This window comes from Hyperolius riggenbachi, chromosome 2 (genome assembly GCF_040937935.1).
Source record: "Hyperolius riggenbachi isolate aHypRig1 chromosome 2, aHypRig1.pri, whole genome shotgun sequence".
In the NCBI taxonomy this organism is placed as follows: Eukaryota; Metazoa; Chordata; class Amphibia; order Anura; family Hyperoliidae; genus Hyperolius; species Hyperolius riggenbachi.
Genome location: NC_090647.1, coordinates 271,243,883 through 271,267,850, shown reverse-complemented (window position 1 = coordinate 271,267,850; position 23,968 = coordinate 271,243,883). Strand labels below are relative to the sequence as shown.

At 40.7% G+C, this 23,968-nt stretch overlaps 1 protein-coding gene across 3 annotated transcripts in view; it reads right to left on the bottom strand.

Annotated features, from left to right (window-relative positions):
- SRRM3 (serine/arginine repetitive matrix 3) overlaps positions 1-23,968 on the bottom strand; it is a 455,592-nt gene that overhangs the window by 395,186 nt on the left and 36,438 nt on the right. The window contains exon 1 of one of the 3 annotated variants that reach the window (XM_068268672.1): positions 7,433-7,504. The exons of the other annotated variants lie outside the window; for them this stretch is intronic. The gene's annotated coding sequence lies outside the window, so the exon portion shown is untranslated. Of the gene's footprint in view, positions 1-7,432; positions 7,505-23,968 lie in introns of those variants that run through there. 3 annotated transcript variants of the gene reach the window in all.

The following is a 23,968-nucleotide window of genomic DNA, read 5'->3' as shown; positions in this document are numbered from 1 at the left end:
TGACTCTATTAATTAAAGGTATTTAAATTTACACTTTACAGTTAAACAATAAATGATCTCCCAATCAAATGACTTCCGGCAGTAACCTGCATAAAAAAAAACACAGCTGCTAGGGGTTAATGTAAAGTGCTGCACTTTGCACCTCTTTATTAAATAAGCCCTTAACATTAACAAGGAAAGAGAATTTCAATATTCAAGTAGGTTTTATTATTATTCAAGCAGATGTAATGGCAACTTAACATTCTCAGTCTATTTCCAGTACTTTAAAATCAATAAACATTAATAAATGCAAGATACACGATAATGCTTTTTCATCTCAGCTCACCGTGAATTTTAAACAATTTTTTTCACTTACTTCCTACAGTTCTTTTTTAGATTTCTTAATAAGCAGTCATAAATTATCTATGAAGTATTTGGCAGCAATATCCCCCGAGAAGGCAATGGATCCAAACGGAACGCTTCTCAAGCAGGCCAGCGTTGCTAAATTTAACCACTGTAATAAGTTTGATTAAAGCGAGACTGGATTGTAAATAAACACATCAAACAAAATCCCCCTCCTAGATGCCTGGCGGAAGAAAGATTTGTGACAGCTCTCTCCGCCCCCATGATCCCATCAATGGAGGGGAATGGGATACCAGCAGGGAGCAAGTCTGCACCTTCAACATACAGAAAAGCAGGCGGTCAAAGGAACTAACCAGGCAACAGCTAGACAGATTTTATAGACTAGCAGCCAAGAAGCTCGATAAGTTTTTATTTATTTTATTTATTTAAGTATTTATATAGGGCTGACATATTACGCAGCGATGTAAAGAGTATATTGTTTTGTCACTGTCCATCAGAGGGGCTCACAATCTAGTCCCTACCATAGTCATATGTATGTATTGTGTAGTGCAGGGGTCCCCAACCACCGGTCCGCGGCCCACTGCTGGTTCGTGGGACGTTTGCAGTTGGGCCGCGGGACTGTCCTCTTGCGCCACACCATCCCCCCCCCGCCCATCCCCACGGCTGCCGCAGCTATTACCTTAGCACCTTAGCCAGCAGCCGCTTACTTATATTCCCCTCTCCTGCGTGTGTAACTGATTCTCAGCAGCGCGTCTCCCGGCTGCTGTCTGTGAGGAGGCAGGAAGCAGGAGAGCGGTTCCCATAGTAACGGCGATAAACATTGCCGCTACAGGAAGCAGCTGCCCTGCTTCCTGCCTCCTCCTGCTGGGAATCAGTTACACACGCAGGAGAGGGGAAAATAAAGAATATACATTATCGTGTATCTTGCATTTATTAATGTTTGGGGCGCTATACTGAGCAGTATACTAGCTATACTGGGCACTATACTAGCCATACTGGGCACTATATTAGCTATACTGGGCACTATACTAGTCATACTGGGGCACTATACTAGCTATACTGGGACACTATACTAGTCCTACTGGGCACTATACTAGTCCTACTTGGCACTATACTAGCTATACTGGGCACTATACTAGCTATACTGGGCACTATACTAGCTATACTGGGCACTATACTAGCTATACTGGGGCACTATACTAGCTATACTGGGGCACTATACTAGCTATACTGGGGCACTATACTAGCTATACTGGGGCACTATACTAGCTATACTGGGGCACTATACTAGCTATACTGGGGCACTATACTAGCTATACTGGGGCACTATACTAGCTATACTGGGCACTATACTAGCTATACTGGGGCACTACCTACCCATACTGGGCACTATACTAGCTATACTGGGGCACTATACTAGCGATACTGGGGCATTATACTACCTATACTGGGCACTATACTAGCTATACTGGGCACTATACTAGCCATACTGGGCACTATACTAGCTATACTGGGCACTATACTAGCCATACTGGGCACTATACTAGCCATACTGGGGCACTATACTAGCCATACTGGGGTACTATACTAGCTATACTGGGGCAATACTAGCTATACTGGGGCACTATACTAGCTATACTGGGCACTATACTAGCCATACTGGGCACTATACTAGCTATACTGGGGCACTATACTAGCTATACTGGGGACTATACTAGCCATACTGGGCACTATACTAGCTATACTGGGGCACTATACTAGCTATACTGGGGCACTATACTAGCTATACTGGGCACTATACTAGCCATACTGGGCACTATACTAGCCATACTGGGCACTATACTAGCCATACTGGGGCACTACCTACCCATACTGGGCACTATACTAGCTATACTGGGGCACTATACTAGCGATACTGGGGCATTATACTACCTATACTGGGCACTATACTAGCTATACTGGGCACTATACTAGCCATACTGGGCACTATACTAGCCATACTGGGCACTATACTAGCCATACTGGGGCACTATACTAGCCATACTGGGGCACTATACTAGCCATACTGGGCACTATACTAGCTATACAGGGCACTATACTAGCTATACTGGTCACTACACTAGCTATACTGGGACACTATACTAGCTATACTGGGACACTATACTAGCTATACTGGGGCACCATGCTAGCTATACTGGGGTAACTATACTAGCCATACTGGGGCAACTAAACTCCCTATAGTGGGGCAACTATGCTAGCTATGCCGCCATTAAAGATGAACCACAGAGACATATAGTAAAAATGCAGCAAATTTTTCAGGGTACCCACTTTTACATGAAATGTCCTGGATTTAGCTTCAGAAACTCTCCCTTTATCTATAGACCTGTAATACTGTATATTGGTATGTAGCTCTGCTTTATTTGGAAACCCACCACCCACCAACGGCACCGTCTTTGTTCACTTTCAGTGTTCTTGCAAACAAAGAGACGTTGTCTTCCTGGTAAAACAGACCCAAGGTTTCTATGGGGTAGCAAGGCGTTATTCTGGGTCTTGCAGCACATTGCCTCTCTAAACAATGTTGCTTAGGCTTATATAACATGCCAGTGTTGCTAAAATAGCACTGATTATAGATCAGGTAACCTAGCTACTATTTGGGCTCTGATCTAAGTCTTTTATTTGAGTTTACGTGCGAAGAGACAGGGTTTACCTTTTAAATGGTGTTGTGTGAATACTTTTTCTCTAAAACTAGCCCGCTATAGCTGTCCAAACACATACTGAGTTTTATGAGAGACTAAAGGCAAAGCTTGTCTTCCCAATTATGTTCTCTGTTTCATTCTCTCATTTTTAAGCCCCAGGTATTCATTATACTATTTCCCCCCCTAGCAGCTCCAATATTTAGGCTGATGGATTAAGAACAGTAAACAGAACATTTCCTTTCAAGTAACTCCTTGTTTGTTGCAGATACTAATAAACACGACTGGGACATGCAGGAAAATAATGTTAAGATTCGTATAAAGTGCTCAACTCATCAGGCTTGCTGTAAGTAGAATCTCCCTATTCCCATGTCTTCTATTTCCCCTGTTGTTCTCATGGGTCAGGTGACTTTATGCTGAGCATTTTCCATTGCACAGGAAGAACACAGGATAGAAATCTAATTGGGAGCAAGGGAAGGATGTAGCAAGCAATTATATCTGACTGCTAGAAAACAATATAAATGAAGGCAGTAAATCTAAAGACAGAATGCAGATGGGAGAAAATATAGAAGAAGTTAACCCTCAGGTGAAAGTGGACACTCTTATGTATGTAAAATACAAATGTACCTTTCACAACAGGTAATATATACATATCAGCAAATACATTGAATTAAGTGGTGATTATGTCAAAGGGCACAGAAAAAATGGGCAAATAAAAGTGATGGGTATACAATTAGGCGTATCGGCAGAAACGTTTGGGTAGGAAAGTTCGTGTGAGGTGGATCGGTTTTAGGGATAGTGTTAGGACTATCAGGTAATTATAGGCGTATCGGTTACTGTAACAGGTTTTGGTTAGTGTGAGGCGTTTCAGGTTTTAGTGTTGAGCATATAGAAAAAAGGGTTAGTGTTATGGCAATAGGATAGGTAAAGGTTAGAAGACTACCATGGGGAACAAATGAAAAAAATGCTGTCAATAACCGAAGAATAGATATGCTACCAATATTCTCGTATTGGGCAACCCTGTTCACCAAAACATTTTATGGCCATTACAAAAAGTACCCACTTTCTGAATGGACAGAGTATTAAATCCTCAGCTGAAGCTCTGTAAGCAATAAGCACTGTAGAAATTCTAACATGTCCCTACTGTATCTAAAACTAAAAAAGACAGACAGTTCTGGCTGTAGTTCCACCTTACATCATAGTAGGCTTTTGGTCCTGACACTTTCTTCAAAGCCCTCCTGCAAACCTAATTTTATTTTGCCACTTAAAGTGGAACCAAATTAAAAATACATGATTTCAGAAATAAAATCTATTTCTAAATTATAATAATAAATAGCAGCCTTTTTTCAGCTGCATGATGACAAATATAAAATATTTCACATTTATTGGAGGAACCCCTCCCTTCCTTTAATATTGCCGGGACAGAATCCGGCAGACTGGTGGAGTAGGTGGTGTCCGGCAAAGGAGGGGTTGCTAATGGCTGCCACCTGTATAACCCTAGTTATGAAAAGAGAAGGGTGAAAAGCATGCACTGAAATGCTAATAGGCTTGAAGGAGTGTTTATTTATATTTTGTATGTGTCAGAGTGGTGCAAGTAAATATTTTGAATTAAAAAAATGTTTCGTTTTGGTCCGCTTTAAAGAGCACCTAAAGCATGATCAACCAGGAATTTGGTGTGTCTCTCTTAAAGGAATACTATCGATACCCAATTGTTCTAAAATGACAATGTGCAAATAATGTCTAAGTAGCTGTGTAAACATTTTCCTACTTTTAATGTTAAATATCAGAGGCAAAAGCTGTAATTTATTGGAGGGTAGGATTTAGCTATATTGGGACAAATCAATTGCAGAAGGGGTGTCTGCTTCAATGCACAGACAGAGTTGCATTTCAGACTACAGAAAGCAAATATCAAACATATCAAAGCTGTGAGAATTAGTTACATTTCCTCTGCTCTCTTCAGACACTGCAGTCAGAAACACAGGACACAGGAGCTGCAGCTGTTGGGAGCTCTCTTCTCTGTCACACACAGAGCTACACAGAGTTAACAGGTCAAGTGTGAGGGGAATATCCCCTCTCCTCATGGCTCAGTCAGCCGTCAGTTTTGGCGTCAGTAAAGTTTGAATGTATTTTGAGAACAGTAAACAATGAAGTTGCTACTAAAATGTATACACCAGTACTTAGCAGCACTTCCCAAACAATTCCTGTGTCAATTGAAAAAAATATGAGAATCGATAGTATTCCTTTAACAAACTCACCCACTCACCCTAACGCTATGTTCATGTAACGATTGGTGTCAGCAAATAACAGAATTCTGATTAGGTGATCTGCAGTATCACCTATAATGCAGATATATACCTGATTATATGATGATCTGCAGAATCACCAATAATACAAGTATACAGACAGTTACTGTGATGGTGAAGTATGTGCTTGGTGCAACAGTAGTACTGATAGGTTTAGCTATGCCACATCAGTGGAGCTGGTGGGCACTAACAGTACTGAACCCCTCACCAGAGACAAGGGCCCTCTGGTGAGAGTAGAGTAGTCAGACTAAACGAGTTGACAACAGACTGGCAGATACGGTACAAAGTCAGAAGACAAAGGCAAGAAGGTTATAACAGGCAGAGTCAGCAACAAGATCAGATGGGCAGAAGTACAGAATCACTGAGAGTAGGAATGGTCAGAATAAGCAAGAGTCATACACAGATAATACAATATTAAATAATGATTATGGCTATCAAAGTCCTAACACTGTGTGAAATCCCCGGTTTCCTCCCGGATCAAAGCACACCGGATCTATCTAAGGTCTCATCAACCAATGAAGAGCGCCGAGCGTCTCCTCTGACGTCCGCCGACCAGCCGGTCAGCTGACGCGCCTCCTCCCCGCATAAATGTCTCGTCTGTGCGTGCGCGCGTGACATTGCAACCCTATGTGCTGCTGACAAACCCGTTCTGGGCGTGCTAGACGTCCGAGGACCGGACACACTGCTAGGCAAAGAGATGGAGGCAGCTGCGGTGGTATCGCTGTTCACCGCAGCTGTCACTTTTGGGTTTGTTACAGTTCACTGTGGGAGTTGTGTTGTGTTCCCTGTAACAGCAGGAATGCAACAGAACGTGAAAGCGGCACCACGTTATCCACACCTTGTGTCACATACAATGCAGCATACAGTCAATAAAAAGAATGCTTAATGGTCATGGTTAATGCGTCCGTTCTGCAGTAACGCTCTGCATGCAGTGTGTTGATTTGCCGCACACCGTTGTACTGCACCACATCAGCCGCGCTGTGAACGCCGCATAGATAGTACATAGATAGTGCGGTAAGCAGTGTTACATAGCAGAAGTTACGCTGCTCTGCAATGTACCACTGTGAATGTAGCCTAATGCAGAGAAGTTCCTGAAACCTCACCCCCCCCCCCCCTCCCAACATTGGAAGCCATGTAGAAGCAGCCCTCAGCTTGGTGACCACCTCAAACTGTGCTGCCTTGGCCTAGCTTGGTCTGGATTTACCAATGTCCATTTCCAACATAACTACTGCATCCCATCCCTTTTAGTAATGGCAGATAACCTTCCCTAAAATTCCTGAAAGTGGAGCAACATGATGCTGTATATAGTGCCGAGCAAATGATTTTTGGACACACCAGTGCTGCTGAGCAGACTGCTGTATCTATACTCTTGATCGACATTTTATGGCCGGACTCAAATCTATTTGTGTTTGAAATTAGAGTGAAACTGGTGCATGCCTTACAAGGTTTTGAAACTTTAGCTCCATAAAACCTGTAAGAACACACGAGAAAAGTTCATCTAAATTCAAGGAAACAAATTTAGAAAATAAAAATATGAGCAGTAAGATCAAAAACTCTCTGACAGCAGAACTGACAAGTGGGATAAAACCACAGAGGAAATAAAGATATGAAATGCCAACAACAACAAAAAACAAAAAAACAAAAAGCAAATATGAAATGAAAACATTTTTAATCCTTTTTTATTTTTAAGTTTCAGGGGAAAAAAACCATCTGCTGTGTAAGTTGCCATAGGAAATCGTCACTGGGCCAACTCTTAACAAAGAAGTCTCCGTTATTTCCTTTTCAAGATTATACATGATGGTGCGGAATTCCCAGGACGTTACATGATTGAAGCAGCAGGACTGGCTCCTGCACCTGGATTGTGAAGCTACAAAGACATCTTGCAGACAAGCTGGGAGAATGAGCTTCTGAAAGGGCATCTGCAGCACAACTAGGAACAGCTGATTCAGAGCTGCAATCTATACAGCTTTCTAGAAAGTAATAATAAAAGAAGCTGTGCTGCAATACAGCAATGATCACCCTCTGCAGGGACTTGTGCCAGTGTTATGGACCCCTAAGGGAACATAGGCTCTTCTCCTTGCAAACAGTACTTACAATTCTGAAGAAACATATTGATAGCCACAAACATGTCCAGCAATGTCTCCAGTCAAATGCAAAGACTGTGCTGAAAAAAAAAAAAAATAGGTTTCCTTCTTTAAAAAAAATGCTACCACTTCTCTGAGAGAGGCTTGTAATAATTAGTAATGAATCAATACATAAAAGATTGCCAACAGAAATAATTTCTATCACTAAACAGACTGAAATTAATGAACTGCCTCAGGGAGAAATTATTATTATTATCATTATTATTTTCTATTGAAAAGGGTTCCCGGCAAAAAAATATGGTACTTTACTGTTCAAATGCAGATATCATCTCAATTATAAAAAAAAAACCCAAAAAACAAGAATCTCACCCCATAAAATGACTGCACTGGCCTAAAACTGGTGCAGAATGTAGTGTAGGGCTGCTTTCCCTTTACTGAGTTAAATCTCAGACTTACTACCCCCCCCCCCCCCCTGCGCAGGCACTCCCATTGAGACAAAGGTGTTAATTACCCCAGGGCTCCTGAACACTGTGGGGCCCCCTAGCTCTGTTGCCCCCCTTCCCAGCTTTCCCCCTGCTTTGAGGATATCCTCCCCGGGGCCTGGCAGCGCTGTGAGCAATATAAACTCACCTGTCCAGGCGCTAGTCTGTCCATGCTCCCGTCTTCATCCATCCATGCTGACTGTCTCTTCTCAGTATCCCGGTGGGTGTTATTGCGTAATAACACGTGCTGGGTCATTCAGGAGAGGCCGTCAGTGAGGGAGGATGGATGAGGATGGGAGCACGGATGGACCAGTGTCGTCACAGGTGAGTTGATATTGCTCACAACACTTGGAAGCAGGGGAAGACATGAGAGGGATATGGAGGGTGCCATATTTATTTCCTTATAAACAATTCAGCAATCCCTCACACTTTAGGTGTGTTTTAATAATGACAGGGCATGGAGTCTATGTGGATTGCAGCATGCTAATTACTAAGATGTTTACATTATACAATAAAGTATTTTGTTTATTACTAAGTACCTGCCATTTGCTTACGGTACATAGACAATTTTGGCATGTATAATGTGGTGTAGGAGACACAATTTAAAATTACAACCTGCCACCAGTTCCTCTGTATAAAGAGCTATATGTAAGCTTTATATTCTGTTGTAAACTTAGAATGTAACTATTTGTTTGGGTGACATTTTAGTAAAATATTTGGACTATTCACACAGTTTTGATCTGCTTTTAGTAAAAAAAAAAAAGCAAAATAAAAGCTGAATTGCGGTTGGAAACCGAGTCAGCATGCTTCTCTTGGATAATGCAGGGAAGGCGCAATAACCTTCTAGCTACTCCAATCCCAGGATTAGGACTAATGTGTTGTTGAAAATGTCACCATCTTCACAAGCAGAAAGCAGGGAAACGCTAGCATAAACATAAATGAGCTCATTATGGTTGTGGGGTGGATTTATATGATCATTTTTATTTCAAAATACTAGAAGGATCTACAGTACATACTACAGAGTGAGCATGCTGTTTTACCCATGCCTATATGATTATGTATCCTCCATTCAGTACCCTAAGGGATTAATCAAAGGTTCCATTCTAGCAAAACTCTGACATGCTGTATATTTCAAAACCTTTTATAGGCTGGTAGACAGTTTTATAGTCTGCATTGTTATGTCTCTTTGATAAATTGTAGCTAAAGCACAACTAAAAAATAAGGTTTTACTTATAAAATAACACAAAATAGGTAACGTGCATTATTTTGGTTTTACAGAAGAGCACCGATACCTCAATAAAACTGTCATGTTTTAAACCAACAGCACATCACAACTATTTTTTGAGATGTTGAGTTTTTGCCACCTTCTAACTCTCTTGTTATAATGCACCACCTTCAGGTTTTCAATAAGATTCATGGCACCATGTTTACAGTCTCAGTGCACTATACTAGCAGTGGTGCCTTCGGGGGTAATGTTGCTGCCTCTTGTACCAACTGCCTGTTGGACACAAAATCACACTCTCTATGATTCCTAATTGTCACTGTAAGGTGCTTTTTATCCTGTGGACAAATCTGAATCCCAGTGACTAATGTCAATTAGTAGTGCTGCTGGTTATGACTATAGAGGAAGAAGAATCACAGTAACTAACTCCTACCGTAATACAAACAATTGAGGCAGCGTTATACATACTGTCTACACCACAGGTGTAGAACTCCAGGCCTGGAGGGCCAGATCCATGCCAGTGTTTAGGATGGACTTAGAGAGGAATGTGTTCTACCTGATGGACCACGCCTTTCCTGATTCAGACCCATCAATTAAATTGAGCTGGACAAAAAAAATGTGTGAGTGCCTCGGCCCTCAAAGGACCGGTTTGACATCCCTGGTCTACACCCTTTTAGATTAATTTAAAGGACCACTATTGAGAAAAACATGTTACATTTAAAGTGCATGTGTTTGAATGTACGTAAAATGTACATTTGTTCCAGAGTATAATGCACTATAAATGTATTTTCCTATGCGGTTGTCACTTACAATAGATTGTAAATATCTGACTGAACTAGTGGACTAGTCCATCTCCTCAGGGGGGATTCTCAGGGTGTTCTTTACTTGTCAAAACACTTTCTGAATAACAGTTGCCCAATCCAATTGCCAAACTAGTGTGGAAGTGAGTAGGGAAGCCATAAAGCATCTTTGTATAGATCTTTTCTAGAGAGTGGTTTTGTAAAGAATAAAGGGCATACCGAGAATCCTCCATAGGGATGGGCTAGTCCAAGACCTGTCAGATTACAAATGCTTACTGCAAGTGACAGCAAAATAGGAGAAAAGTAATTTGTAGTGCATTTTACTCGGAGAGAATTGTACTTCTTATACTGTATATGTGTATTTTAAATTTTACATTTTTTTGTGATAGTGGTCCTTTAAGTTGAGTTGTTAGCAGTTACCTATTTGAGACTGCCATCTGAATTACTGGATAAGCCTATATCGATCTTTCGTACCTTCATCATTCTTTATTTGTGTTGTGAATTGGAACACACTTGTCACTATTGACTGACTATGATTGTACTGTTTCACCAGAAGGCACTGAAGAGCATTATTGTTTGTTTCCTTTGGGGCTTTCTATTTTTGGCTAATATTTTATTGTTGTCACTGAGACATTGAGATGTACTCAATGCTTTATATACGTTCTATGAAAGACACAACATCTGTGTCCATAGGGTGATATGGCGTGATAGCCCAGAAATATACTGTGTCTAAACAGGTGATCATCTAAACCGCCTGTGTTTCTAGGGAAAGAGCACCTAGGGAACTCTTCAGTTATAGAATAGTGGCATGCTCAGTAGGAAAAGCAACAACCAAAGGGATGTGGCAAACTGACGGTTAGGCCTCATTTACATTATCAAATGTATAAGGCAGTGCATTCACAACAAAAGCCTTTACACGCCATCTGTGTTGTTGTCTGATGAACGGCCTATCCCATTCACTACAGTGAATGCGTCAGTGTTGCATTTTGCATGAAAATGTGTGCAGCAGTGCATTATCGCATCACACTGCTGTGCTATGCAAAAGTGAGAACATCAGACAGTGCAATCTATGCACTTCTGCCGTTCTTGCATATCGTACACTCTAGGCTATTCTGTGCAATCTTGTCACAGTGTAGATTTAACTACACCAGCCCTGCGCACTCCTGCCATGATTGCTCACATGCACCCCCACTTGGAAATGATCAGAAGCCAATTTCATTAGCTCCCCATTCTTTTATCATAGTGAGCCAATCAAGTTGGTATGAAACTTAACATTTCATCGGAGTGCTACAACATTAAACAGAGCATAAAACTAAACTAAATATAGCTCAGTACAATCTAATAATTTTGTACTCAGCAACGGCAATCTTTTTAATTATGGTAACTATTCAGTGAAGTGGACATTTAATTATTGACCCTTACAATAAATGTAAAACATTTATATATTTTTTTCTGTTAGTTGTATGCTCTGTTTAATGTTTTAGACCACAGATTAAATTTGAGTTTCATAACACTTTTGGGACTGAGGAGGTTAAAGCTCAAGTCCAAACAAGTAAGGCAAAAACTAAATTATCTTCACATTCCTTGAAAAATCCTTTAATGTATTCAAGTAGTAATAAAGCAGCCACATATCTATTCAAATTCATGGTTCCCCTGTCATTTAGGAGGCAGAACTGTATGTGCTGACATCTGACTGCCTCCTTATTATTAAAGGGATTCTACCAAGCCTCACACTATTACTTCCTCCCCTTCTATGTGCACCAGTAGGTAGAAAGAGCCTCTTTTCCTCAACAATGTCCAAGAGTGCTTTGCAAGAGGTGACGGGAGAGATTTTCCACCCAACCATGTGGGCTACAATTTACAGTGGGATGAGAAAGTTTAGGCAACCTTGTTAAAGGGACACTTAAGCCAGAAAAAAAAATGAGTTTTACTCACCTGGGGCTTCTACCAGCCCCCTGCAGCAGTCCTGTGTTCTCGCAGCCACTCAATAATCCTCTGGTCCCCCACTGCCAGCTAGTTTCGTTTTTGCTGACAGGCCCGACGTCCTGTCTGGCCACGCGTAGCTTTCTCCGCATTCCCAACTGTAATTAGCGCTATTGCGGGCTGCAACGTGCACAAAAATACGCGTTGCCGCATTACGAACGCATAGATATGCGGCAACGCATATTTTTTGTGCGTTGCGGCCCGCAATAGCGCTAATTACAGTCGGGAATGCGGAGAAAGCTACACGTGGCCAGTCCTGTCGGGCCTGTCGGCAAAAACGAAACTAGCTGGCAGTGGGGGACCAGAGGATTAGTGAGTGGCTGCGAGGGCACAGGACTGCTACAGGGGGCTGGTAGATGCCCCAGGTGAGTAAAACTCTTTTTTCTGGCTTAAGTGTCCCTTTAATTGTCATGATTTCCCTGTATAAATCGTTGTCAGCTACGTAGCACCTTTCCTGTGTTCTTTTGTTACAATCCCCTTTCTCCCTATCATTTGCTCCCGGGGTGGGGAAATAATGCAGTACTTGAATTGAAACTGTATAGGTTGCTTTTCCTTTTTTCTTTCATAAAAACTTTTTTAAACTAAAAAAAAAAAATCATACATATCTAAGCCTGCAAAAAATAAAAATAAAAATGTATAAACATTTTCCACCATCAAGAAGCATATATAGATATATACATATATACATATACATATACACATATACATATATATATATATATATATATATATATATATATATATATATATATATATATATATATATATATACATACATACATACATACATACATACATATATATACATATACAGTGGTGTGAAAAACTATTTGCCCCCTTCCTGATTTCTTATTCTTTTGCATGTTTGTCACACTTAAACGTTTCTGCTCATCAAAAACCGTTAACTATTAGTCAAAGATAACATAATTGAACACAAAATGCAGTTTTAAATGATAGTTTTTATGTTTTAGTGAGAAAAAAAAACTCCAAATCTACATGGCCCAGTGTGAAAAAGTGATTGCCCCCCTTGTTAAAAAATAACTTTTAACTGTGGTTTATCACACCTGAGTTCAATTTCTGTTGTCACCCCCAGGCCTGATTACTGCCACACCTGTTTCAATCAAGAAATCACTTAAATAGGAGCTATCTGACACAGAGAAGTAGACCAAAAGCACCTCAAAAGCTAGACATCATGCCAAGCTCCAAAGAAATTCAGGAACAAATGAGAACAAAAGTACTGTAATTGAGATCTATCAGTCTGGTAAAGGTTGTAAAGCCATTTCTAAAGCTTTGGGACTCCAGCAAACCACAGTGAAAGCCATTATCCACAAATGGCAAAAACATGGAACAGTAATGAACCTTCCCAGGAGTGGCCGGCCGACCAAAATTACCCCAAGAGCTCAGAGAAAACTCATCCGAGAGGCCACAAAAGACCCCAGGACAAAATCTAAAGAACTGCAGGCCTCACTTGCCTCAATTAAGGTCAGTGTTCACGACTCCACCATAAGAAAGAGACTGGGCAAAAATGGCCTGCATGGCAGATATCCAAGGCGCAAACCACTTTTAAGCAAAAAGAACATTAAGGCTTGTCTCAATTTTGCTAAAAAACATCTCAATGATTGCCAAGACTTTGGGGAAAATACCTTGTGGACCGACGAGACAAAAGTTGAACTTTTTGGAAGGTGCGTGTCCCGTTACATCTGGCATAGAAGTAACACAGCATTTCAGGAAAAGAACATCATACCAATAGTAAAATATGGTGGTGGTAGTGTGATGGTCTGGGGTTGTTTTGCTGCTTCAGGATGCTGTGATAGATGGAACCATGAATTCTACTGTCTACCAAAAAATCCTGAAGGAGAATGTCCGGCCATCTGTTCGTCAACTCAAGCTGAAGCGATCTTGGGTGCTGCAGCAGGACAATGACCCAAAACACACCAGCAAATCCACCTCTGAATGGCTGAAGAAAAACAAAATGAAGACTTTGGAGTGGCCTAGTCAAAGTCCTGACCTGAATCCTATTGAGATGTTGTGGCATGACCTCAAAAAGGCGGTTCATGCTAGAAAACCCTCAAATAAAGCTGAATTACAACAATTCTGCAAAGATGAGTGGGCCAAAATTCCTCCAGAGCGCTGCAAAAGACTTGTTGCGAGTTATCACAAACACTTGATTGCAGTTATTGCTGCTAAGGGTGGCCCAACCAGTTATTAGGTTCAGGGGGCAATTTCTTTTTCACACAGGGCCATGTAGGTTTTGAGTTTTTTTTCTCACTAAATAATAAAAACCATCATTTAAAACTGCATTTTGTGTTCAATTATGTTATCTTTAACTAATGGTTAATGGTTTTTGATGAGCAGAAACATTTAAGTGTGTCAAACATGCAAAAGAATAAGAAATCAGGAAGGGGGCAAATAGTTTTTCACACCACTGTACACACACACATACACACATACATACATACATACATACACAGTCTGACTACTCTCATTTTAGATTGTTACATCAGTATTTTCTGGGGCAATTGCAGCTGTCCTAGAAAAAGCAATGCTTTTAATTTTTCAAGATGAGTTTGTTCTTTCTGGTATGTCATCTATTTACTGTCTTAGCATTTATGGAAAGTGCAAGCTGACTTTAATTTGGGAAGTCAGCGGGTGGGAAGATGAGGTGGCCTAGGCTTCTCTCCTGTGTTTCATCGCCAATTAGGAAGTAGGACATCCTCTTCCAGACAGATGTCTACCAGAAGATCATCAATCAAACTTATGCCATAGAGAGTAAGCAAGAGCTACTTACACGAAGACTACACTGTGAATCCTCTGAGGGTTGCACTTTGTATCCAGAAAATTAAGTTAGGCAAACCTATAAATAGCTTAAAACGTAATGCAATGAAAATTCTATACTTGCAGCTTTGTTTCTCCTTTTATCTCTGTGCACACCGCTGTTTGTGGATTCTTCTCTTTTCCTCCTTATAAAATATATACCAAAGATGCAGAATTTAGCAGTACCATTTTTGCAAAGGGGTTGTGCTAGCCTGCTGCACCAAATCTTTTTATCTTGAATATTAAAACAAGCAGAGAATTGAACTGATCATCAGAGAATACATCACTAAGTATACAAATTTTACCTATTGTACATAAAGAATAAAAATTAACATAAATATGTTTAAAAAGAAGCAGTAAAAACATTATTTGGAAACTATTTATACAATATTTAAAATGTACTGTATCTGCAATCATATAAACTTAGATTGCACTGATCTAAATGTAGCCAGGATGACATCCAACAGCTGTTTTGGAATTATTGAATTCAATACACTCTGCAAATGTTATTCACAAAAAGAAGTTTTGTCTGGTACACACGATGCAATTTTCCGTCAGACTGATGGTCGAATTGATTATTTCAGTCAGGTCCTATCTGATTTCCGATTGTTTTTCTGATCGATAGATTTAAAGAGAATCTGTACTGTAAAATTCTTACAATAAAAAGCATACCATTCTATTAATTATGTTCTCCTGGGCCCCCCTGTGCTGTTTCTGCCACTCCTTGCTGCAACCCTGGCTTGTAATTGCCAGTTTTAGGCAGTGTTTACAAACAAAAGACATGGCTGCTAACCAGCTTGTGATAGGCTCAGAGAAGCTCAGTCTGTGACTCATACAGAGCCTGCAGGGGCATGGAGAGGGTATGCATAGCTTCTCCCTATTACAAGCAGAGCAGCATATTCCTGCCTGAGCTGACAAAGCTGACAAAGGAAAGGAGATTAAATTAGATAACAGATATTACAGTGACTGTGCAACTAGGAAAGGCTGCAGTAAGACAGACTACATAAGAACAGGTATAGGAACTTATAGGATAGAAGAAATGAGGCTGAAAATTTAGTTACAGAGTCTCTTTAATGGTTTATGGTCACTGCCCAATGACACAGTCTTTCAAGTATTCCACGGTTAAAATATATGAACAACTGACATTTTTTAATCTATTTCCTGCACTCAGAAGCGGTTCTCTGCCAGAAAAGATTTTTTATGGCTCTAATTCCTTATTAATGAGGGTTACGCTATACACCAACTACATCCCGACTGGAGAGAAAATGTAATTTGTGTACCTGAATGAGTAACTCTTTCAGGCAGAAAAAGAACAACAAGGTAGTTATTAATATGCTTGGCAATATATACACATGTCTATCTTATCATGTCACCTTGGGTATACTTTAAGGGCAACAGCATTTATGGTTACCTGCAATTTGAAAAATGCTTAAGGGCATTTCAGTTGGAAGTGGCTTGTAGCTCTGAGAGTTTCTCAGGGTTCTTCTAGACTGACACTGCAAGATGCTGATCACAGTGTAAAATTATGGATGATAATAGGATATGATGGTATGCTATGATTAGTGTTGTCACCAAGCTCTGGGAAGAAGCCTGTCAGCTCTGTTTTGGAAGATGGCTTTTGCAAAATCTTACTATCCTACACTACAGTCACAGAAAAAGTGCAGCATTTAACATACCTCACCTACAAAATTAGATTATTGAGTTTGTCAAGATGTCCATTTATATAGCCCCTGGCAAAGCAATACCACCTTCCTAATCTGACAAATAAACAAGCCTAAAAATATTTCTGCAACATCAAAATACTCACTGTGCAGACAGCTCAAGTCATTCCTAAATGCTAATTCTTTAGTCCTGACTGAACACCAATTAGTCTTGTTGGCACAGCAGCACAAAGAAGAACACACAGAACAGCCACTATCAGGCTGCTGTGGATAGATATGTTTGAGTGGGAAGAACTTACTCAATAGCTGCCCACTCAACTTGTGCCAGCAAAGCTAACTACCATTTACGATTACTGAAGCAGCAGAAAGTTTCTGTGGAAGGGGCAATATTTCATATTACAGCATTCATATAACGTGGACATGCTGCTACTGGTCTTTCTGGAGATTTCACAATTCAGTTGGGAGCCAGTTGGGCAATTTATTGGGAAACATATCTGCAAACGCATTAACAGATATGTTTTCTCGTTAAATCTTTTTATTGACAAAAAAAATAGAAAAGTACACAGAAATAGAATGCACTTACATATAACGTAATACAGATAGTGTGAATTTGTATACAATCAATCTGTGAGCTTAAAACTATGCCAAATGAATATCTTCCGCATGATGGGAAAACATATCGCCACTACCGATGTGCCTGATCCAGTCAAGAGTAACAAGAGTAATAAAAACAGAACATATTGGGTACCATCATGTCACAATGAAATACCAGCGCTAAGGGAGATGCGGGTGTAGGAGCCATTATACCCATCTCCATGAGGTCATGTTCAGAACAATGGTACCAACAGACAGAGCACAGGTTCATCTCTTTCAAGGCACGTCAAGTAGGGGGTGCCAACCATATCATACATTAAAAAAGACAAACAATAAAACAAATAATAAACCAATAACAGAATAAGAAAAATTAACATACACATACAAAAAGCCTGCTTTTCCCATTCCTCCGAACCGAAGAAAAAAGTGATTAAGCTGAAATGTAGTAGAAAAAGGTCTTGGTTATTGGTTAGGCTCAGTTACACTGCAGGTACAGACTGTTAACAGATATGTTTTCTGTTGACTTATCAAGGTAACAGTATCTGTATAACTAAAAAAATATATATGAGCTACATGGAGCCTGATTTAAACAGCCACAATACCTAGAAACATCATAGGCACCAGCAATTCAAGCAGGAGAGGTGAGGATCTTGCATCTCTTAGGGATAAAGCCTGGTACACACATCCAATTTTGATTCACCAATTATTGGAGAAGTTTACCACTACAATGCATTATGAGAACTTACATACACAATCTGTTCATAGTATTAAAAAATCTGTAGGCCCTCATACTACAGGAAGGTGTAACAATTGGCCAGTCATTGGCCAACTGCATTTGGATGTGTGTACCAGGCTAAATTTACATGGGAGGTGGATGTAGCCATGCAACCAAAGCCTGTGGCACTGACCAGAGATGTTAAGGGGGGGGGGGGCGGAGGAGTGGGGATGGCTCAAAGCCTTTGTCAATAAAGCCTGGTATAAAGCACAATCACTAAACACTACAGTGCATCATTAGGTAGTTTTACTAAACATTTTCTACCTCTGTAATTGGGGGGGGGGGGGAATTCAAAGCCCTCGTCAATAAAGCCTGGTATAAAGCACAATCATTAAACACTACAGTGCATCATTAGGTAGTTTTACTAAGCATTTTCTACCTTTGTAATTGGGGGGGGGGGGGGGGGTTAAAGCCTTTGTCAATAAAGCCTGGTATAAAGCACACTCACTAAACACTACAGTAGATCATTAGGTAGTTCTGCTAAACATTTTCTACCTTTGTAATTAGGTTAAAAGTTTGGTCTTTCAGTTTGACCTTGAAATGTTACTGCAGTGTGCTGCAAAGTCATGTGAGCTACATCTGTGACCATGTGAGATACATCTGTTGCCATGTGAGATACATCTGCGTTGATGTAAGACACAGTGTAGTTACGGGAATGATGGTAGTTATTCAAACATAAGTTTAGAATTTTGTAGCTTTGGCTGTGACAACAGTATCATTTCTTTCTATGAGGCGATGCTTCATTTTTATTTAACTAATACAAATTACTATGTTTATGTCATATTCCCATTTTCTCCCTGTGCACTAAAAAAAAAAAAAAAAATCACAAATAAAACAGGACTGGTGGTACTATACTTGACGATGCTATCAAAAACTACTGAAAATGTTCTGATTCATTTCTTTAATTCTATTTTAAAACAGAGACACTAAACATGGTCAAAAAGTCTGCACAAATGCTTTGATGTTTGATGAGGTCAGCTTACCAGAACAATCAGCATGAAACTTTGCTTTACAGCCTATTACTGCAGAACTGTCCATGGTGCTGAAACACTTGCAAAGTACAGCAAGCTTACCAGAACAATCAGCATGAAACTTTGCTTAGCAGCCTATTACTGCAGAGCTGTCCATGGTGCGGAAACACTTGCAAAGTACAGCAATGCTCCTATACTGGTAAATCACGTTTAGCAGATAGTCCCCGACTTGCGAATGGCAAGAATTCTGTTTCCATGGGAACAAGTAAAAAAAAAAAAAGTTTTCAAATTGGATTTGTAGTTTTAGAGAAAATAGATGAAAAAAAAAAAAAATCAAAGAAAAAATGACTTTTAAACTTGTATAAACAGGTACAAAGGGCAGAGGTGACACAGTGGGGACACTGGAGGCATAGGGGGGCACAGAGGAGGTACAGGGGACAGAGATGGCACAATGTTCAGATTCACGTTAAGAACGAACCTACAGTCCCTATCTCATTCATTAACTGGGGACTACCTGTACAGTAACTTAGATGCTTCAGAGCAAGACAATCCAAATTAGATTACTTTTATTTGAAATAAAATAAATAAAATTACCTTTATTTGAAATAATGTCAAAAACAAAAAAAACTGATGAATACAGCATTTCTGGACTGGAGAGCAGAAGAAACCATAAATTATCATGCAAAACTGGTTTGGATTCAAAATAAACTATCTGCTATTAGGAGGCAAAAGTTTGTAACCTTGGGTCACAGAATACAATTACAAGGATCACTAAGGGCCTGAGCCCACTGTCGCAGTTGTGTCCGCTTTTCAGTTACACAATGTTACAGATGCTGAAAAGCGGACAGAAGCGGATACAACTGCGTCAGTGGGCTCACGCCCTAAAGGTTAGGGAATTGGCAATTGCATGCCCACATCATAAACTATTTTATCAGGACATCCGAAGCTTAAATAGGAACTGTAGTGAAAATAATGAATAAAACTGCTTTTTTTTACAATATTAATTTTAAATTAAGATTTAGTCAGTAAGTTATGGTTTCTATGAGCTCCAAAGCCAGTACAAAATATACCTAGTCTCCAAAAATGCCCAGGGGGGTGTAAAATAGCTAATCATCACTGGAAGAGCAAGGTTACATTCAACACACACACACACACACACACACACACACACACACACACACACACACACACACACACACACACACACACACACACACACACACACACACACACACACACACACAATTTATTTAGTGTTCCTGAAGCTGAAACCATGCAAATTCCCATATAAATGTGTATACTTCATTCCACTATGTCACTACATAGCCTCTTTCAATTCTTCCTGTGTGTTGCAAACATAATGTAATGATCGGTGTAACACAGAGAGGATCTGATTACCGGTGATCTGCAGTATCACCGAGAATGCAGATATATGCCAGATTATTGATGATCTGCAGTATCACCGATAATCAGATATATCTCTAACCTCTGGACACCTGAGTGATAAGAGTGTTTTGGTACAACAGTAATACTTAGAGGATCGCACCTGGAAGACAGGTGCAAGAGCAGATAGGAATACTGCTCTGCAACTGGTTCCTTCTGTAGTCTGGACTCTCCACGGGGAGGAGTCAGACTGACAGTGGGAAGGACAGAGCGTGAGTGACACCAGTGGAGAAGTGTCACTGGCAGATCTGCGAGCTATCTCCTAACAGGAGGGATAGTTCTCGAGGTCGGACAAGCCAGGTCGTAAACACACGGACAGATAAGGTAAAGAGACAGGAGGCAGGTGCAGAATCCAGAGACTAGCCGAGATTTGGCAACAGAATATCAGAATGATAAAGGTACAAAATCAGAGATCAGAAGAATGGTCAGGAAAGCAGAAGGTCATAACAAATAATCAACAATGCCTAAGCTAAGGTGTGAGTTCCTTGGCCGTCAACACCTTGGAAACTGATCTAGAATATAATACAGATAATAACAGACTTCCTAGACTAAGGTGTGAGATCCTTGGCCATCAACACCTTGGAAACTGTCTAATAACACAGATACTGACAAGGTCTGAGTGCTACCACGTAGTGATCGCAACGCCAGACACCAGAGAAATGACCAGCATCCAGTATATATACACCAGCGCTCACTAGCGCCTCCCCTAAGTGCCGGACCAATGGAAGTTGCTGAAATTGTCAGCTGACCGGCTTGGTCAGCTGACTCCCTTCTGACTGTCATAAAGGCTCCGCCTCTCTGCGCACGCGCGCATCCTCCTTAGCCAGTGTGGACTATCAGTCCCAGCCACACCAGACATGTGTTGTAATGTGTCAGCCTGTTCGAGCGCGGGGCAGCGCACCGCCAACCGAGCATGCGGCGGTTTCCCCGCGCTCAGCCACTGTGTCAGTAGTAGGCCTATGCGTACCGACTGCCGCGTCGGACGCGGACTCCGCCGCCCTGACTGCTGGGCATGCGGCGGTTTCTCCGCGTTCCGTCCTGCTAGTGGATGCGTGCCTAAACACTCCAGATGCCATGCTACACACGGAATCAGCCGCCTCACTCTGAGTATTTGCGGCGGCTCTTCCGCGTTTTCTCACACATAACTTCAGTTACCCAACAGCTAATTCACTATCTTATCAGTAAGGTACCCTTGCTAGATGGCAGCTGTAAAGCCTTACCACCCAGTAGCAGATTATTTTGAATACATTTGAGCTGGTTTTGCAAGATTATCCATGATCAACAACAATTCTCAATGAACTCTGGCCCACAAATGCTTAGCTATCCAAGCACTTCATCTGGGGGAAATATAAGTATCAAATACGTCCATCAAAACTTCCTCCAAGGGACCAAGGTTATAAAAGAACCAAGTGTCCATCAGCAACAAACATTAGTGGTCTGAAGCAGGTCAACCACCTTGAAGCATTTCCTCAGTACTGAAAGGCAGGCCCTCTTGCTAGAGGCATAACAGCCTGAACTTCTGAAGCTCCAGTCTAATAGTTCTTGGTGAGTCGACATGCACTTGTAATTTTATAGTCAAAGATAAATGGAAAATAAAACTAGATTGTTTTCATGTATTTTTTAAAATCTTTGTTCAGTCTTCCAACTTCAAATCATAGGATCTTTTATCTGTTTTTTTTTCCTTCCGTAAAATTCACAAGGCCTTTGATCCTTTTTTCTTAGTAAAAATGTACTAGGGTGATTAGAGCTTGTGAAAGCACTGCCCATACAATTGCATAGCCATCTTCACATCAATGTGTTTCTGGATAATACATCTTCCATAGCAAATGACCATATTATGAAATAACGTACACATTCTTATGCACACAATGTGCAATGCATTATGCATACTTTATAGTGCGTGGATTATGTAACGCATGTATTGCAACTCCAAGTCTTTCCTCCTCTTCTTAAAGCGGACCTGAAATCAGAACTACCTCTCAGCTCTAATGCTAGGTACACACCATACAATTTTCTGTTAGATTCTTGTGTTAGATTTGCCTACAACATGGAAAAAAGCTATTTGGCAGGTAAATCTAAGAGAAAATCTAACAGAAAATTGTATGGTGTGTACCTAGCATATAAGATAGGCAACAGTTTTAGAACCTTTAAAGAAAAATTTCTTTGTTACAGCTGATACAAATCCAGCAATAAATCTGCAGTGTGTACTTCCTGCTTTCATGGAAGCAGACATATTGTTAACATCCTGCGTTTACAAATTAGCTGCTGTGGCAGAGGTGATTTTTGAGAAATCAAATTACAGTGGCGATTAGTCACAGGTGGGGGAGGATTAGACAGGATAAACTCTCTAAATACTTACAGGGTGCATCCTCTATAAAGTCCATGCATTTGGCTTATAGGGCATGTGCGGCACGCGGGCGGACGTTAGGGCTGCAGGAGGATGGGGCCAGGGAGGCGGGCATGTCCGCGAGCAGGTACGTGTTGTGCCTGTGCGCAGATGCGGCCATGGCAACAGGGGAGGGGAGTTGTGAGGGGAGAGGCCTAGCACCCGTTACTGTAACGGGCCTTAGGAAGTTTCTGTATGTTTTTCTTCTGTCCCGTGCAAGAGTTCAGGTCCACTTTAAAAACTCCTGTGACTACTTAGATACAATGTTAACAGAAATTTGAGGATTTTCAAAGTATTTATTATTGCGGCTTGATACCACATACTTTTTTGCTGTAACAGTGTGGTCAGGGCATTGACGTTTAGTAAGTACACACCCCTTTTTATGGACTAGGATTAGTAAGCCATAGCCAAGACAACTATAATTGATCAGACACTGAAAGTTGATGTCGCGTCAATAGGAACATTCGCACAAGACATTTTCAGCAATCCCTCATTTTCATGGATTTCTCCATAAAGGTCACAAGAGTTTTTCTCCCCTTATTTACCTGCTGGGAGCAGTTCATAGAAACAATCTTTAAAGACCCCATAAAATGAGACTTTGATGGCATTACTGGAAATGAGATGAAATTTACTGCAAAGCAGAGAGCACAGTTATTACAGATGCGGTATGCATGGCTGGAAAGCATACGTGCTCAGAGATATTTTGCTGTATCTAATGTCTCTAACACTGTCGACTGCCTGACAAAGCAAAATTCCTAATCACAGTTTTAGTGATGTACAGCCCACCAACAATATGGCTGTTTTGGAAATGATGACTGCACGGATAATAAACTGCCTGAGATAGAACGAGAGGACTTCAATAAGGCACAGTTATGCTGCAAAGTGTCAAACACTACAAGATGGCTATGCAGTGAGTTCACAGCTTCACCGCTATACAGAATAGCACCACTGTCATGCCTACTACCAGGCAATCTGCTTGCACAAATATTTATCGCATATTACTTATTTTAAAGGCTAGCTCCAGTCATACAAGTGCGTGGCTGAATAAATGCATATATGCTACAACTCGAAATGTTATTTAGACCTTTGCTCAGTTTGCTGAATAAAAAAACAACAGCATTATCGCTCTTGCAGTGACGTGCTATTTCAAAGCACTGATGCTTCAATATTTTTATGAGCCCTTGTCTGGTATAAAAATGATTATGATTTATGATTTACATTGTTCGCAGTAATGCACCCAAACGGCTACTGGCTGGACTTCCATTAATAGAAAACCTGAACTGAGAGGAATACAGCAGCTGCTAGGTTTATTTCATAAAAGATGCCAGTTGCTGGGCTGTCATGCTGAAATATTTTTGGCTTCAGTAGAGTCGGTTTCATACCTGCAGCAAGCATGTATGCAATGGAGTCAGACT